A 19,965-nucleotide genomic window follows, 5' to 3' on the forward strand; every position below is an offset into this window, starting at 1 on the left:
GAATCCATTTCTATTCACATGGTTGCCCATGTAGAAAATTCCAAATAATTTATCAAAAAGCCACTAGAGGCTGAGGGCGGGAACGCTGAGATGGGACAGTTGCAAAGGCCGAGGACGCGGAAGTGTCAGAATGATGGAATTCTCGGAGAGAGGGGAGAGCGGTCCCTCTCTACACTCAGATAAGAGTGAGCTCTGTTCAAGAAGTCTCTTAGTGAGCTTCGACATTCGAAGGCCAGATGCGGCCCTCAGTACCCCACCTCACAGTGCGGCATGGAGGTCGAACAAACACCTAGACTCCAGCATGCGGTTTTGCTCAGAGACAGTTTGAACAAACATCCCAACTCTGTGAACTTCGGCTTGGGCATAAATTTCAGGTTGGTCATATGTGCCATTGTCTTAGCAAATGGCACCACCAAGTCCAGTCAACAGTACCCCTAAGAGCAGCAGTGGGAGTACCTGTAAATGACCAGCTCAGTGAAATCAACTTCTACATCAGGGCATTGCAGCCAAGCACTACTGACCAGGACCTAGTGAAGTTGTGTCAGCCATACGGCAAGTTTGTCTCCACTAAGGCCATACTAGGCAAGACCACAAACAAGTGCAAAGCCTATGGCTTTGTGGACTTTGACAGCCCTTTAGCAGCACAGAAAGCTGTAAAAGCACTGAAAACCCGTGGTGTACAAGCACAGATGGCAAAGCAACCGGAGCAGAACCCCACAAATTTATACATCTCAAACCTCCCATTGTCAACGGATGAGCAAAAACTGGAAGGGATGCTAAAGTCCTTTGGTCAGGTTATCTCCACTCTAATCCTTCGAGATACCAGTGGAACCAGCAGAGGGGTTGGCTTTGCAAGGATGGAGCCCCCACAGAGAAGTGTAAAACTATCATCACTTTGGAAAATATATTAAGGCACCTCCTGGTGTACCAGCCCCATCTGATCCCTTGCTTTGCAAATTTGCTGATGGGGGTCCAAAGAAATGACAGAACCAAGGAAATTTTATGCAAAATGGAAAGCCTGGCCAAGGAATGCAGACATGCGTGGTATGGCCTTGACCTATGACCCCACCACAGCTCTTCAGAATGGGTTTTACTCAGCTCCTTATAACATCACCCCCAACAAGATGCTTGCTCAGTCTGCACTGTCCCCATATCTTCCATCTCCTGTGTCTTCATATCAGAGAGTAACTCAGAAATCTCCTTTTATAAGTATCTAACCCATCTTGGATGCACTACCAGTCATATCTCATGTAGCCTTCAGGTTCAGTTCTGACACCAGGAATGTATCATCCCATTTCTCTCCAGCCTGCCTCCATGATGGGGTCTCTTACCCAGCAACTGGGCCACCTTTCCCTGAGCAGCAAGGGCATATATATGCCAACAGCTGCAGCTATGCAAGGAGCTTACATCTCCCAATACACCCCTGTGCCTTCCTCTTTTTCAGTTGAGGAGAGCAGCGGCCAGCAAAATCAAGTGACTGTGGATGCTCCCTCAGACCATGGGGTCTATTCTTTCCAGTTCAACAAGTAACAGTGGATTTCCCTCCCCATATTTTTTGAATATAAATGAATTCTTGGAGATGCTGATGCTCCAGACTCAAGAGGGATGACTAGGAATACAGCCCCTCTGTGGGCCCTGCTGAGGACTAACTCTTGGCCATCGTTCTTCACAAGCCTAGGCCTGGAAAAAGAAATCTCTGCACTCTTGTCCTCTGCTCTTCCTCTACTCCTGGTGGAGCCTGGGAGAACTGTCACTTTTTGTGTGTGCTACAGTCAAGGAGATCAGAAAAACTTTTAAGAAAAAAAAAGCCACTAGAAATAATGAGTTTGCAAGGTTGCAGGATACAAGGTCAGTACACAAGTATCAGCTGTATTTCTACATAATAGCAATGAGCAATTGGAAACTGAACGTTTTAAAAATGCTACTTGTAATAATAACTAAAAATCATAAGGTACAGAGGCATAAATATAGAAAAGTGTGTAATATCTAAATGCTGAATGATGTGTATAATAAAGGAAGTCAAAGAAGACCTAAATAAATGTAGAGATATACCACATTCATGGACTAGAAGATTCAATATTGCTTAAGAATAGCTGCTTCCCCTAAATTGACCTATAGATTCAACACAATCTTCATAAAAATCCCAGCAAGCTTTTTTTTTCATAGAAATTGGCAAAATGATGAAAAGATGATCCATGAGGGTAGGGGTAATTGCAAAACACATGTTGGATAGGTGACATATCCGGAATATATAAAAATCTCAAAACTTAATATAAGAAAATAACAAAAATATTGGCAAAATATTTCAAGAAACTTCATCAAATATATGTATAGCAATTAAGCATGTGAAAAGATACTCAACATCATTAGTTATTAGGAAAATGCATATTAAAACAACAATGTGATACTGCTATACATACAACACCATTGATATTACCAAGTGCTGGCAAGGATGTGGAGCAACTGGAACTCTGAACCATTGCTGGTGGGAATGCAAAATGGTACTGCCACTTTGAAATCAGTTGATAATCTTCTGTAAAGTTAGATGTGCATTTGCCATATGACCCAGCAACCCCACATCTAGTTATCTATGCAAAGGAAATGGAAGCTTGTGTTTGTTCAAAACCTGTACATAAATGTTTATAGCTTTATTTATAATTGCCAAAAGAGTAAACAATCCAAATGTCCTATAACTGACAGATGCATGAACAAATTGTGGTACACTGATAGGACAGAATACGACTGTGCAATGTAAAGGGAAAACTGCTGATAAAAGCAACAGCATGGATGAGAATTTTCAAAATCATCAAGCCCTGGTGTCTTTTTGTTTAACAGATCTTCCCTCAATTTATCTCTCCTTTTGTATTTTTCCTGTAGCAATAAGTAGAAACCAGGCCTCCTCTTGAAGTTTGGAAACAATTTTTGCTAAGCATTCTTCCACTGCATAACAAGGATCCTCCTTCTTCCAGTCACCTGCAGCATTCTCAACATCCACTTTGCTACTATCATTTTCTTCTATACAATCTAGTCTTTTCCCATTATACTTTACAAAATATTTCCAGCCACCACCCACTGCCAGATTTCAAACCCACCCCACATTTAGGTACTTATTAAGGCACCAGCTCATGCTTGGTACCAAAATCTGTATTTGTTTTCTATTGCTGCATAACAAATTATCACAAACCTATCAGCTTAAATAAAAGCATATATATATTATCTCAGTTTCATTAGGTCAGAAGTGCAGAATGCTGTGGCTGAATTCTCTGCACAAAGCCAAAATCAACTTGTCAGCCAGACTGAGTTCTCATGTGGAGGCTCTGGGCAAAAACTCACTTTCAAGCTTATTCTTGTTAGCAGTATTCAATTTCTTGAATCTGTATAACTGAGGTCCTTGTTTACCTGCTGGCTGTCAACCAGGGGCTACTTCCAGCTCCTAGAGGTCACCGACATTCCTCATCATATGGCTCCTCCATCTTCAAGTCAGCTGCAGTGCATCAAATCCTTCTTGTGTTTTGCATCTCTCTGACTTTTCCTTCTGCTATCAGCTGGGAAAAGCTCTCTGCTTTTCAAGGGTTCATGTGATTAGGTCAGACTCAGGATAATCTTCCTATCTTAAGGTCAACTGTGCCATATAACATAAATAATCATGGGAGTAAAATCCATAAAACCTAAGCCCCAGGGATTATTTTGGACATGATTTATAGATTTAACACCATTCTTATCAAAATACCAGAAAAAAAAATTTTTGTAGACCTAAATAAGCTTCTTCTAAAATTTATATGGAAAGGCAATGGTTCTTTTGCATACCAAAAAAAAATTTTAAAGAAGAATAAAGTGAGAGGAATTACTCTATCTGATGTTAAGGCCTACTACAATATCTGCAATAATCAAGACAGTGTGATATTAGTGGAGGGAAGACACATAGATCACTAGAATAAAATAGACAAACAGAAATATACCAATGAAATAAGCCCAACTAATTTCTGACAAAGGCAGAAAAGCATTTAAATATGGGTAAATATAGTCTTTCAACAAATGATGCTGGAGCAATTAGACATACATAAGGTAAAAAAGTGTAAACCAAACTCTATACTTCATAAAAAATTATTTCAAAATTGACCATGGGTTTATGAATAAATTTTAAAAGCTAAAAAAAAATTAGGAGAAAAATCTCCAGGGCCTAAAGCTAGGTGAACAGTTCGTAGATGAGACACCAAAAGTATGATCCATAAAAGAAAAAATTAATAAATTATACATAATCAAAATTAAAAGCTTTTGCTCTATGACATACCATGCCAAGAGGATAAAGAGACAAAATAAAGAGTTGGAGAAAACATTTACAAATTATATATCTGACACAAGACTCACACCTAGACTATATGAAGAACACTCAAAACTCAACAGTAAACAAACAATCTGATTATAAATGGGCAGAAGACATGAACAGACATTTTATCAAAGGGATGGTAAAGTTGATGGTAAATAGCAAATGAAAAGATGTTCAACATCATTAGCTATTAGGGGAATAAGATATCACTACACACTTAATATAACAGGTAAAATTTTTAAAAATAGTGACAATACCAAATGTTGGTGAGGATATTGAGAATCTAGGCCTCTCAAAGATTGCTGGTGAGAATGTAAAATGGCACAGGCTCTCTGGCAAATAGTTTGGCAGTTTCTTCCCAAATTAAACAAGCACTTACCATACAAGCCAGCAATTGCACTCTTGCACATGTATTTCAGAGAAATGAGCATTTTTGTTCACACAAAAATCTATATGTGAATGTCTATAGCAGCTTTACTCATAATAGCAAAAAACTGGAAATAATCTAAATGTCCTTCAATGGGTGAATGATTGTACAAATTCTAGTACATCCATACAAAAGAATACTACTCAGCCATAAAAAGAATGTGGTAAGATTTCCAGAATGGTGGTGTGAAGAGCTTAAGGAAACCTCTCCCCTGGAGAGACATCTATTAGCCTGGCCAAAATTTGCAGATATAAACATTTAAAGACTAGATATTGATCAAAGGGCTTACAACAAATTGAGAAATATTTATTTTAAAAAATCTATGGGGGCTTCCCTGGTGGTGCAGTGGTTGAGAATCCGCCTGCCGATGCCCCGGTCTGGGAAGATCCCACATGCCACAGAGCGGCTAGGCCTGTAAGCCATGGCCACTGAGCCTGCGCATCCGGAGCCTGTGCTCCACAACGGGAGAGGCCACAACAGTGAGAGGCCCGCGTACTGAAAAAAAAAAAAAAAATCTATAGAAACTCAATAAATGGGAGACTGTGGCATTCAAGCTAGGGACTGCATCCATTCCCTCACATCTCTGTCTTGCTCTTTCAGTTCAGTAGGCAGCCAGGTTGCATTTCCCATCTCTTCAAGTTCCATGGTATAGAAGAGCTATTCAGGATGGGTCTGGCAGCCAGTGAACATCAGCAGATGTTATCTTCCATTGCTCAATGCTACAGAAGGCCTATCTTGAGTGGGTGGTGGCAGCCAGGCAACATCCATCTTCCCACCCTCACCTTCCACCATGTAGGGAGGATCTGGGTGGGTGCCTGGTGAAGAGTGCAGAAACTCTTTCCAAAACAGCTTTGTGTACTGGGGAAGCTACTTTGGTGTTCTTAGCAGCAGAGTTGCAACTCTCATCTCCACCAGCTTCTTGGGGCAGAAGAACTATTGTGGGTAGATTCAACAGCCAGTGAACATATGCAGATCCCCTCCTTCCTGGTTCTGAGCTGTGGAAGCTCCATAGTGGGTAGTGTCAGGAACTGGAAAGCAATACCTGCTCCTGCGCACTGCCCCTACACACAACTCCTATTCCATAGCACAAAAGTACTTCCTAGGGGATGGGTGGAGCAAGCCTCAAAGACTGGCAACACCCTTGCCCCTACCAAGGAGTTTGACTTTAACTGGATCAGACTGTGAGGCAATTTATGTCACAGGGTTGTTATAAACATTGGAGGAGTCAGCTAGCAGTTAGTGGAGGCTAACAGCTGGGTGTGATACCAGTAGAGGCAGACCAGCCAAAAACTTGATGGGGAGACTGGACACAGAGACAAAGAGAGCCAGCTAAAACCACAGTCATCCTGGTGGACAGGGAGACTGCACACATTCCCAAGACTGTTAACTCTGTGGAGCAACACCAGAGGCTACATTGCAGGGGAAATGGATTTCACTGAACTAGACCAGCCAGGGCTCTAAACAACTGAACAAGGAAACAGTACAACAAGCCCCATTTCTGGGGGAGGGGGCAGTATTCAAAGTTACTACAATATATTATCTGAAATGTCCTGTTTTAACAAAATCTATATAAATAAACAGTAAAGTGTGACTGATACACAAGAAAAAAAAAACAGGTGATAGAAACTGCCTGTGAAAGAGCCTGTATATTTAAGCCACTAACATTCTGGTAAACAAAGATGTCAAAGAAGCTATTATAATATGTTCAAAGAACTGATGACAATGTCTGGCCAAACAGATAATATCAATAGAGATAAAAATCATGAAAAAGAATCAAATAAAGTTATGGACCTAAAAGGAACAATAACCAAAAAGAAAAATTTACTAGAGAAGTCAACAGTAGATTTGAAGTAGAAGAATAATCATCAATCTTGAAGAGAGTTGTGCAATCTGAAGGAATAAAGAAAAAAGAGTGAAGAAAAACTGACAGAGCCTCCAAGAAATGTTAGACACCATTAAGGGCAACATATGCATAACATGAATACCAGAAGGTAAGGAGGAAGGAACAGAACAAATGTTAGAAGAAATCATTGTTGAACATTTTCCACATTAGGTGAAAAATAGTAATTGACATACCTGTTGTAAGCTGAAGAATGGCCTCCCCAACTATGTCCTCACCCTAATTCTCAGAGAACATTATCTTGTATGGCAAAGAGACTTTGCAGAAATGATTAAATTAAAGATCTTGAGAAAGGGAGACTTATCCTGGATTATTTGGGTGGGCCCAATGTAATGACAAGGGTCTTTATAAGAGGGAGGCAGGAGGGTCAGAGTGAGTAGTAGGAGATATGACAGTAGCAAGAGATTGGATTACTGTGGCCATAAACCAGGGAATATCAGCAGCCCCCAGAAGTTAGAGGAGACAGGGAACAGATTCTTCCCAGGAGCATCCAGAAGGAACTAGCCCTGATGGTATCTTAATTTTAGCCCTGTAAGACTCATTTCAGACTTCTGACATCCAGAACAATAAGAGAATAAATTTGTATTGTTTTAAGCCCTAAATCTGTGGTAATTTGTTACAGCAGCAATAGGAAGCTAACACAACATCCAAGAAGCTCAAGAACTTCAAGTAGAAGAAATTCAAAGAGATACACACCCAGACTCATTATAGTCGAAATATTGAAAGACAAAGACAAAGAGAAAAATCTTGAAACCAGAAAAAGAAAAATGAATCATCAAAAGGGAACTCCAAAATATTAACAACAGACTTCTCATCAGAAACAATGGTAACCAGACGGCAGTGGATAACATATTCAAAATGCTGAAAGCAAAAACCATCAACTAAGAATCTTATATAGTAAAACTATCTTTAAAAAATGAAGGCATATGGGGTTTCCCTGGTGGCGCAGTGGTTGAGAGTTCGCCTGCCGATGCAGGGGACATGGGTTCGTGCCCCGGTCCGGGAGGATCCCACATGCGGCGGAGCGGTTGGGCCCGTGAGCCATGGCCCCTGAGCCTGCACATCTGGAGCCTGTGCTCTGCAACGGGAAAGGTCACAACAGTGAGAGGCCCGCGTACCGAAAAAAAAAATGAAGGCATAGTAAAAACATTCCCAGATAAGAGAATTTTCTGCTTGCAGACTTTCTTCACAAGATTTATTAAAGAAATTCTTTGGGCTGGAAGCAAGTGACCACAGATGGCAATTTGAATCCATATGAAAAAATGAAGAGTTCTGGTAAAGGTAATTATATAGGTAATTACAAAAGACAGTATAATGTATACACCCTCTCTTTTCTTCCTTTAACTTATTTTAAGAGCAATTTCATAAAGCTATATGTATATAATTGTATTTGGGGGTCATTAACATATAAATGTAATACATTTGATAATGATAATAAGAGCACAAAGGTGGTGGTTGGGTAAGGAAGTCACATTAGATGGCAACACAAATTCACAGGAAGACATGAAGATAGACAGAGATGACAAATGAGAAAGTTAACATAAACTCTATAACTGTATGCTTGCTCTTCTTTCTTCCCTCGGATTACTTAAAGAGACATAAAATTAGGTAAATTAATAATTATAGCAATGTATTATTGTGTTTGTAACACACACACACATACATGTAAAATATGTATAGTAATACAACAAAAGGGGGGAAAAGTAAAACTATAAAGGAGTAAAGTTTCTACATATCCTTGATTTAAGTTAATATAAATCTGGAGTCAACTTTGATAAGTTAAGATTTATACAGGCACATCTCATTTTACTGTGCTTCACTTTATTATGTTTTGCAAATACTGCACTTTTTTACAAATTGAAGGTTTGCAGCAACCCTGTATCAAGCAAATCTATTGGTGCCATTTTTCCAGCAGCATTTGCTCATTTCACCTCTCTGTGTCATGGTAATTTTTGCAATATTTCAACCCCTTCACCAGCAAAAAGATTATGACTTGCTGAAGGCTCAGATGATGCTTAGCATGTTTTAGCAATAAAATATTTTTAAATTAAGGTCTGTACATTGTATTTTTAGACATAATGCTATTGCACACTTAACAGACTACAATATAGTGTAAACATACCTTTCATACACACTAGGAAACAAAAAAAATTTATGTGACTTGCTTTATTGCAATATTTGTTTTATGGCAATGGTGTGGAACCAAATCTGCAATATCTTCAAGGTATGGCTGTATTGTAAGCCTTAGCAATCACTAAGAAAATCACACAAAACATACAGTTAAATATTATTAAATTAATTAAAATGTTACACCAGAAAATGTTAAAAATAATGCAAAAGAAAGCAGTAAGGGGAAACAAAATAAGTATGAGACATATAGAAAACAAAAAGCAGAACAAAATAGGTATGAGACATATAGAAAACAAAAATCAAAAGGTAGACATGTATGCAACAATAGCAATGATAACATTAACTATGAATGGATTAAAATATCCAATCAAAATGTAGAAAATATGAGACTGGATAAAACAAAATAAAACAAAGATCCTACTATTTGTTGTCCACAAATGACACAAAGATACAAATAGGCCAAAAGGTTGTAAAAAAATATACCATGAACACCACAGAAGAACTGAAGTAGCTATACCAATACCAGACAAAATGGATGTTAAAATAAAAATATTACTAGAGATAAAGAAGGACATTTAAAAATTATAAAAGTACAAACAGATGGAAAGATATGCCATGTTCTTGGATTGGAAGAATCAACACTGTGAAAATGACTATACTACCCAAAGCATTCTACAGATTCAATGCAATCCCTATCAAATTTACCAATGGCATTTTTCACAGAACTAAAACAAACAATTTTAAAATTTGTATGGAAACACAAAAGACCTCGAATAACCAAAGCAATCTTGAGAAAGAAAAAGGGAGCTGGAGGAATCAGGTTCCCTGACTTCAGACTATACTACAAAGCTATGGTAATCAAGACAGTATGGAACTGGCACAAAAATAGAAATACAGATCAATGGAACAGGATAGAAAGCCCATAGATAAACCCAAACACATATGGTCACCTTATTTTTGACAAAGGAGGCAAGAATATACAATGGAGAAAAGATAGCCTCTTAAATAAGTGGTGCTGGGAAAACTGGACAGCCTCATGTAAAAGAATGAAATTAGAATACTTCCTAACACCATACACAAAAATAAACTCCAAATGGATCAAAGACCTAAATGTAAGGCCAGACACTATAAAACTCTTACAGGAAAATATAGGCAGAACACTCTATGACATAAATCACAGCAAGATCCTATTTGAACCACCTCCTAGAATAATGGAAATAAAATAAAAAATAAACAAATGGGACCTTATGAAACTTAAAAGCTTTTGCACAGCAAAGGAAACTCTAAATAAGACAAAAAAAACAATCCTCAGAATGGGAGAAAATATTTGCCAACAAAGCAACTGACAAAGGATTAATCTCCAAAATATACAAACAGATCATGCAGCTCAATATCAAAAAAACAAAGATCCCATTCCAAGAATGGGTGGAAGACCTAAATAGACATTTCTCCAAAGTAAACATACAGATTGCCAACAAACACATGAAAAGATGCTCAACATCACTAATCATCATAGAAATGCAAATCAAAACTACAATGAGGTATTACCTCACACCAGTCAGAATGGCCATCATCAAAAAAAAATCTACAAACAATAAATGCTGGAGAGGGTGTGGAGAAAAGGGAACCCTCTTGTACTGTTGTTGGGAATGTAAATTGATACAGCCACTATGGAGAACAGTATGGAGATTCCTTAAAAAACTAAAAATAGAACTACCAGATGACTCAGCAATTCCACTGCTGGATATATACCCTGAGAAAACCATAATTCAAAAAGTCATGTCCCACAATATTCATTGCAGTTCTATTTACAATAGCCAGGACATAGAAGCAACCTAAGTGTCCATTGACAGATGAATGCATAAAGAAGATATGGCACATATATACAATGGAATATTACTCAGCCATAAAAAGAAACGAAATTGAGCTATTTGTAATGAGGTGGATAGACCTACAGTCTGTCATACAGAGTGAAGTAAGTCAGAAAGAGAAAGACAAATACCGTATGCTAACACATATGTATGGAATTTAAGAAAAAAAATGTCATGAAGAACGTAGGGGTAAGACAGGAATAAAGACACAGACCTACTAGAGAATGGACTTGAGGATATGGGGAGGGGGAAGGGTAAGCTGTGACAAAGCAAGAGAGAGGCATGGACATATATACACTACCAAATGTAAGGTAGATAGCTAGTAGGAAGCAGCCGCATAGCACAGGGAGATCAGCTCGGTGCTTTGTGACCGCCTGGAGGGGTGGGATAGGGAGAGTGGGAGGGAGGGAGATGCAAGAGGGAAGAGATATGGGAACATATGTATATGTATAACTGAATCACTTTGTTATAAAGCAAAAACTAACACACCATTGTAAAGCAATTATACTCCAATAAAGATGTAAAAAAAAAGAAAAGATGTGGCACATATATACAATGGAATATTACTCAGCCATAAAAAGAAATGAAATTGAGTTATTTGTAGTGAGGTGGATGGACCTAGAGTCTGTCATACAGAGTGAAGTAAGTCAGAAAGAGAAAAACAAATACTGTATGCTAACACATATATATGGAATCTAAAAAAAAAAGAAAATTGTCTGAAGAGCCTAGGGGCAGGACAGAAATAAAGATGCAGATGTAGATAATGGACTTGAGGACACAGGGAGGGGGAAGGGTAAGCTAGGACGAAATCAGGGAGTGGCATGGACATATATACACTACCAAATGTAAAATAGATAACTAGTGGGAAGCAGCCGCATAGCACAGGGAGATCAGCTCACTGCTTTGTGACCACCTTAAGGGGTGGGATAGGGAGGGTGGGAGGGAGATGCAAGAGGGAGGAGATATGGGGATATATGTATAGCTGACTCACTTTGTTATAAAGCAGAAACTAACACACCATTGTAAAGCAATTATACTCCAATAAAGATGTTAAAAAAACAAAAAGATACATGTACCACAGTGTTCATTGCAGGTCTACTTACAATAGCCAGGACATGGAAGCAACCTAAGTGTCCATCAACAGATGAGCGGATAAAGAAGATATGGCACATATATACAATGGAATATTACTCAGCCATAAAAAGGAATGAAATTGAGTTATTTGTAATGAGGTGGATGGACCTAGAGTCTGTCATACAGAGTGAAGTAAGTCAGAAAGAGAAAAACAAATACTGGGTGCTAATACACATATATGGAATCTAAAAAAATGGTACTGATGAACCTAGTGGCAGGGCAGGAATAAAGTCGCAGATATAGAGAACAGACTTGAGGACACAGTGGGGGAAGGGGAAGCTGGGACTAAGTGAGAGAGTAGCACTGACATATATACACTACCAAATGTAAAATGGATGGCTAGTGGGAAGCTGCTAGAGATCAGCTCGATGCTTTGTGACGACCTAGAGGGGTGGGATAGGGAGGGTGGGGGGGAGACTCAAGAGCGAGGATATATGTGTACATATAGCTGATCCACTTTGTTATACAGCAGAAACTAACACAACATTGCAAAGCAATTATCCTTCAATAAAGATATAAAAAATTATAAAAGGGTCAATTCATCATGAAGATACCATAATTATAAACATATATGCATCTAAAACAGAGTCCAAAATTCATGTAGCAAGAATTGACAGAATTGAAGGGAGAAATAGACAATTAATGTCAAGATGAATACTTTAATAACACATTTCAATAATAGATAAAACAAAAGTTGAAGATAAACAATGATGAACAGTACTGGAACAATACCATAAACCAACTAGACCTAAGATCTATAGAATGCTTCACCCAACAACAGCAAGATACGAATTCTTCTCTGGAACACATGGGATGTTCTCTAGAATAGACTGCATGCGAGGTCAAAAAAAATAACCTCAATAAATTTAAAGGATTAAAATCATACCACTTATGTCCTTTAGCCAAAATGGAATTGTCTGAAATGAATAATAGAATAAAATCTGAGAAATTCACGAATATATGGGAAGTAAATAACACACCTCTAAATAACCAATGGGTCAAAGAAAATATGACAAGGTAAGTTAGAAAATACTATTAGATAAATGAAAATAAAGCACAGCATCATAACACATCAAAACATCAGATGTAGCTAAACCAAGTCTTAAGAGTAACTTTATAGCTTCAAATGCCTACATGAAGAAAAGAAAGTTCTCAAATCAATAACGACCTTAAGTAATAAGAAGGAGCAGAAACTAAACCCAAAGCAAACAAAAGGAAGGAGTTGATAAAGATTAGAGTGAATCAATGAAATAAAAAAATAGAATACAAAATAGAGAAAATCAACAAAACCAAAAATTTGTTCTTTGTAAAGAGCAACAAAATTGATCAACATCTTAATTAGACTGACAACGAAAAAAAGGACTCAAATTACTATAATCAGGAATGATTTACCAAAAAAAAAAGTTTTATGAGGGAATACTATGAACAACTGTATGCCAACAAATGAGATAATTTAGATGAAATGGAGAGGTTCCTAAAAAAGCACAAACAACCTAGACTCAAGTAGAAAGAGAGTATCTGAATACAGCTATTACAAAGATCGGATTAGTAATTTTTAAGACTTTCCACAAAGAAAAGCCTTGGACTAGATGACTTCAATGGTGAATTCTACCAATAATTTAAAGAATTAATGTCATTCATTCACAAACTCCTCTGAAAATAGAAGAGGGAACACTTCTCAACTCATTCTCTGAAGCCAGTGTTTCCCTGATCCAAAGACAAACAACACCATCACAAGAAAACTACAGACTATTATCTCATATAATGTAGACATAAATATTCTCAGTAAAATACTATCAAACCGAATCTAGCAACAAATGAAAGGAATTATACACCATGACTAAGTGGGATTCATGCCAGAAATGCAAGGTTGGATTAACACCCCAAAATCAATTAATGTAATAAACTACATTAATAGATTAAGAACAAAGTCTACATATCTACATTATCTATTGATAATCTCAATAGATGCAGTAAAAGCATTTGAAAAAATTCAACACCCTTTCACAATAAAACACTCAACAAACTGGGAATATAAAGGACTTCCTTAATGTGATCAAGAGTGTCTGCAAAACCTCCACGGCTAACATCATACTTAATAGTGAATGACTGGATGCTTTCTCCATAAGATGAGGAACAAGACAAAGATGTCTGTTCTCACCACTTCTATTCAGCATTTTGCTGGAGCCAAGGAAATCAGACAAGAAAAGAAATAAAAAGTATCCAGATTGGAAAATAAGAAGTACTGAACAATTGAAATGAAATTAATAAAGCAATTCCATTTACAATAGCATCAAAAAGAATAAAATACTTAAATAGAAGTGGAAGCTATGTACACTGAAAACCATAAAGCCTTCTAGAAAGAGTTTAAAGAATATCTAAATAAACAGAAAGACATTCAATGTTCATGGATCAGAAGACTTAATATTGTTAAGATGGCAATATTCCCCAGATTGATCTACAGAGTCAATAAAATTCCTATCAAAATTCCAGGTGCCTAGTTTTTTCATAATTCAACAAACTGATCCTAAAATTTATATGAAAATTCAAGGATTCAGAATTGCCAAAACAATTTTGAAAAAAAAAAAACAACCCAAAACCCAAAGTTGGAAGACTCATACTTCCTGATTTTAAAGCTGCAAAATTACACAAAGACAGTGTGGTGTTGGCATAAGGATATTACACATAAAAATTAGCTCAAAATGATCATAAAAACCTGAATGTAAGAGCTAAAACTTTTAGATGAGAACATAAAGTAAATCTTCATGACTTTGGGTTAGCCAATGTTTTCTTAAATGTGATATAAATCACACCTTGTCATGGTATATAATCCTTTTTATATATTTTTCTTTATTAAATGCTCCTCGGGTTGTGGCAAATTTTTGATTAGTTTCCAGAGTACTGAGAAAGTTGGTTTTGACAACTTTTGATGTTGCTTTATGGAGAAGTGGGTTTTCGGGGCAGTGTAAGTCTAAAGGGGCAGTATTAGAGCTCCTCTGTGGTGACAGAGCAGTTCTGTACCTTGATGGTGGTTATTAATGAGATCCAATTGCAAGGAACTAGACACATGCACACATGCATGCACACACACATGAACGTAGGTTTTTAAAAAGGTGAAAATTGACTAAGGTCTGTAGTCTAGTTCCCTGTATTGTATCAATGTCAATTTTCTGGTTTTGACATTATGCTACACTTGTAAAAGATGTCAGTCTTGGATGAAAGTTACCTGGGTCACTTTGTACTATAACTGCAGCTTCCTATAAATCTATAATCATTTCACAATAAAAAGTTAAGAAAAGAAACAAATATCTTTCCCAAAAGAAGCACTTTTAAAATGCCTGTATTATCAGAAAGCAAGAAAGTAAAAAAGTAAGTAAAAAGGGTAATTTTAAAATTTCCAAAATATTTAAAGCTCATAAAGTGGCGTAAATTAAAGCTCATACTATTCATGGGATTATAATAGGATTTGGATGGACTTCAGAGTAAAAAATAATCTGGGGCTTCCCTGGGGGCGCAGTGGTTGAGAGTCCGCCTGCCGGTGCAGTGGACACGGGTTCGTGACCCGGTCCGGGAGGGTCCCACGTGCCACGGAGCGGCTGGGCCCGTGAGCCATGGCTGCTGAGCCTGCACGTCCGGAGCCTGTGCTCCGCAACGGGAGAGGCCACAACAGTGAGTGGCCCGCGTACTGCAAAAAATAAAAATAAAAAACTAATTTGTCGTGCCATTACTCAAACCTGCATGTTACCTACATATGTGCAAGCAGTACATAAAATGAGCAGTTTTGACTTTGGTTCATAAACACATAGGGGGAAAAGATTAACCTGAAGTGTGTGTAAAAACTTGTGCTTAATTTCAAGAACTAAATTAATCCATAAAGTTGGAAAAAATGATTAGGACTGAAGTGCCAATAATAACAGAAATCGTGACATGTTGGGGTATAAAGAATGTTGAGCCATAAATGTCATCAGAGATGGCAAATGTTTTTAGCTTTCCTTCCTCTTTAATGTTCAATGTCCCACTGCATGTTTTTCCATAGTTTATTGATTGATATTTAGTTTACTATTTCGCTACTACAAATAATGTTTTAGTGAATTTTCTTATCATATGTCTTCTTATTATAGTAAAATATACATAACATAATATTTATCATTTTAACAATTTATGAGCGTACAATTCAGTGGCATTAAGTTGCACATTCGCAATGCTGTGCAACTATCACCATCATTTATTTCCAAAACTTTTTCATCACACCAAATAGAAACTGTGTACACATTAAATCATTTCCTGTTACCCTCCTCCTCCCAATCCCTGGTAACCTCTCTTCTCCTTTCATGTCTATGAATTTGCCTCTTCTAGAAACTTCATGTAAGTGGGATAATACAATATTTGTCCTTTTTGTCTGGCTTATTTCATTTAGCTTAATGTTTTCAAGGACTTTCCACGCTGTAGCATGTATCAGAATTTTATCTCTATTTAAGGCTGAATAATATTCCATCGTATGGATATACCACATTTTGTTTATCCATTCATTCATTGATGGGCACTTAGGTTGTTTCCACCTTTTGGCCTGATTGAGGCCGAGAGTTCTAGGATAGCTTGGGAGAGGCAGGGAGTCCTAGCACAGGCCTGGGGGTGGCAGGGAGCTCTGAACTTGCCTGGGAGGCAGCAAGGGCTTTTATTAGGCTCAAACTCAGAGCTAAGGTAAGAGGTGGGAGAAGTGCAGACCACCCAAGCTCACAGACTGGTAGGTCCTCCTTGTACCTGCCATGTGGGGACACCTCGTAAATATCCTTTTACTGGTGAGGGGACCATGTGTGAGCAGGACTGTGGAGGCCTGCACTCTGAACTTTAGGTTAGCACAGAGGTTATGGGAGAATCTGCTGAGAAGCTCTGAGAGCTCAGAGGCCCTAAATGTGGGTCAGCCAGGAGCTGAGTCAGTACAGAGCACCATGTACTGGCGACCAGCTGAGCCAGTGCTGCTCCAACCAGCCCAGCACCTAAATCAAGTCTGCTGCTGGGGCCCCAGTCAGAGGGCTCCTGCAGCACTTCTGTGGGTCAGAGGCCTTCAATCAGAGCAGAGCCCCTGCCTCCCCGGCTAATGCGACAAGACCTGGGAGCTGGAAGCAGCAGGGACAGACACACCCAGATCAGCCATCTGCCTTTGAACTTGGGAAAACGGGAGGCAGATTCCTACAGTCAGAAAAGCATCTGATGGTGGGATAGTGAGGGCTGGTGGCTGGCCACGCTGACCTCTTCCTGGCACTTTCACCACCAGTGTTTGGAGCTTCCATGAGCCCTGGGGGTTGGGACTGAGCTGCAGTGATGAAAAAAAACCATGACCACAGTGTGATTGCAAGGGCATCTCCTACTTTGGGGGCTGGCAGAGGGAGCCGAGAGGCTGTTGCACTTGCTAGGGCCTTAAGGTTGGGTTCTGCGCGCTGTGCTGGCCTGTGCCCTCACCCAGGACACCCGACAGCTGTTCAGGGAGCTGTCAGTGACCACTGTCCCCAGGGGCCGCACAGATATATGCTATCCAGCCGCCCGTGACCCAAAGAGGTTCCTCCCCCTCCCCTCTCTGACCCCTCACCTGGCAGGGTTCCCTCACCTGGCAGGGTTCCTCCCCGAAGGCGTTCAGAGATGAGCATCGCATCATGAGGAGGGGCCTGGCCAGGTGCACGTTGACAGGAACTTCGGGCTGCCTTCCGAGGAGGAGCCAGGAGCCGGGTCAGCCAGAGGCCTCAAAAGGCTGCCGCCAGGCAGGCGAGGAAGGCCCGGCAGCGGCATCTGCGGAATGTTCTCTAATCCGCCTCCCGCCCCAGCTAGGGCAGCCACGGGTGAGGCCCCCTCCCCTCTGCTGCTCCAGCTCCACCGCCTCTCAACGAAGACTGTCCCAGCTCCTCCGCGACCAGGGAGAGGCCCCAATCCTCACGACCATCACTAGGGGATAATGTGTAGACACAGGTGGAAATGGATGTGAACCCACTTAACATACAGAAGTATGTTCCATGTAACCAACACATCCTTTCACAGATGTTAACTATCTCAATAACCCCCTAGTAAAAATCACAGTTTTCCAGTCTTACAGATAATGCCACATTCTTGCACTCTCAACATGTATTCCTGTGGGATGGATTTTCTTTTCAATGCAATTGCTGGTTGGAAGGTCAGCATATTTAAAAGTTGGTGGGCACTGTCAAATTCCCCTGAAAAGACTGTACTAGCTTAAACTCCCACCAATACCCTGCCAAGGAGTTTCCTAGGAGAATCTGGGCTGCTTGACAGCATTTACCAGCAGTACACACAGTTGCCCATCTCCACGGCCAGCTGAGTATTGCATATTATTGTATTTTCATGTTATAATTCTTAAAAGCTTTGCCATTCTAGCTCAACTTAACACTCTGGTTTATACCTGCTTTGGGATTGCCTGCCATCTAAGAGTGATTTTATGTTTTTAAATGAATGGAAAAAAGAAGTAAAATATATCATAACGTGAAAATTATATGAAATTCAAATTTCAGTGTGCATGAATAAGGTCTTATTGAAACCTAGTCATGCTCAATCATTTATGGGTCATCCTGGCTGCTTTTCTGAGACAGCCACAGAGGTAAGGGATGTGACTGTAGGGCCCAGGCCTCTGGCCCTTCAGAGAAAAAGTTTGCTGACCCCTGACACAGCTCATGAAAACCATGGGAATTCACTGTTGTTTGTGAGTGTGGGTCGCCGTGTAAAGGCTGCTCCTGCCATCCCCCATGTCCCCTACTGCAGCTCCTGACTGTCCTTACCACAGGCCTGCTTTCCCACCCCTCATGTCTTCTCTTTCCCTTCCCACTAACTGTTCCCCACAGGCCTATTCCTCCCCACCATCCCAAGTCCCCTCCTGCATCCTTCATGTCTCCTTCTGTCCTCCTGGGCCTGTCCTCCCACAGACCTGCTCCTTCTACGCTCATGCCCCCCTCTATACCTCCGACTGTCCCCCACAGTCCTGCTCCTTCCATCCTCCATGTTCCCTCCTGCCCCACCCATGTGTCCCCCATAGACCTGCTCCCTCCACCCCAGGCTGTCCGCTACTAGTACTTCCCACCCCTGCGATATGGCTCTTCCTCTGTTCATCTTGACCCAGGAGTCCACTGTGGCCCCACAGACCCTCCTGACTGCGCTTTCCACTTCATGGGCCTGTTTCTGCAGAGCCATGCTGCCCTCCAGCTGGCATGGATGATGCCCCTGGGTGGGAGGACTCAGGCTATCCCTGGGAACCTGCCCTTGTGGGGGCTTTCTGCGGGGCAACCTCTCCCAGGATCGATTCTGAGGATTCCCCACCCCACATGTTGGGCCTCATGGGCCTTAGTCAGGGTCAGTGGGGTGGATGAGCTGCAAGATGGGCTCAGACCAGGCTGCCTCTGATTCCCTGGAGTTGCTATCTGAGGCCAGCATAGCAGGAAAATATCAGGAACAATACTGGGCTCCTGCCCGGGGACCAGCCCACCCACACCTTGGTTCATGCCCTCAGTGTTCTCTACCCACTCTTCACCCCCATGAACTCCATGCCAGACAGACCCAGGACATACCTAGGAGGCCAGGAAGGAGAGGCCTGGCCCTGCAATAGGTCCTGAGTGACTGCAAGTGGCATGGGGTCCTGGGTCCAGGCATCAACCCCAGGTGTGGTCATCATTTATCCTCAGGCCTGACATAGGTCTGATCCATGTCCCTCTGCTCAGAGCCTAGACCCAGGGGCTGGGCCAAGTAGCTCCCACCTGCCTCCTGCCTGGGAGCCTCTGCCAGGCCTAAACCAGGCCATGGGCATCCTCACTCTACCTCTCACCCCACTGCAGTTCCCCACCCCTGTCCCTAGCCCTTTCCAGGAGGGCTCAACCAAACTGGAAGCCCCAATGAGCTGTAACTCCAGTGCCATCCAGCCTCTGAACCCTGTGGCCCTCCAGACACCTGTGTGAAGACATCATAACACTCAGCTCCAGCCAGCCACTTGGGAAGCCCATAGAGTCATGAGAAATGAGACATATCTGTCGTCCTAAGCCATCAAGTTTGGGAATGGTCTGTTATGCAGCAAAAACTAACTGCTACATAGTAAGAGGTAGTAAGAGCTGAATTTGAGGATGTCTAGGGCTGAAGATCATGTGGTGGGGTAAGATCAGGCAGCTGGGATAAGCCTGGATTCTCC

General features: G+C 40.6%; 1 pseudogene; it reads left to right on the forward strand.

Moving 5' to 3' along the window:
- Positions 1 to 403: 403 nt before the first annotated feature.
- Positions 404 to 1,558, forward strand: LOC137220862 (RNA-binding motif, single-stranded-interacting protein 2 pseudogene; annotated as a pseudogene).
- The last annotated feature ends 18,407 nt before the right edge of the window (positions 1,559 to 19,965 follow it).

The sequence above is a fragment of the Pseudorca crassidens genome, chromosome 3 (genome assembly GCF_039906515.1).
Source record: "Pseudorca crassidens isolate mPseCra1 chromosome 3, mPseCra1.hap1, whole genome shotgun sequence".
NCBI lineage: Eukaryota > Metazoa > Chordata > Mammalia > Artiodactyla > Delphinidae > Pseudorca > Pseudorca crassidens.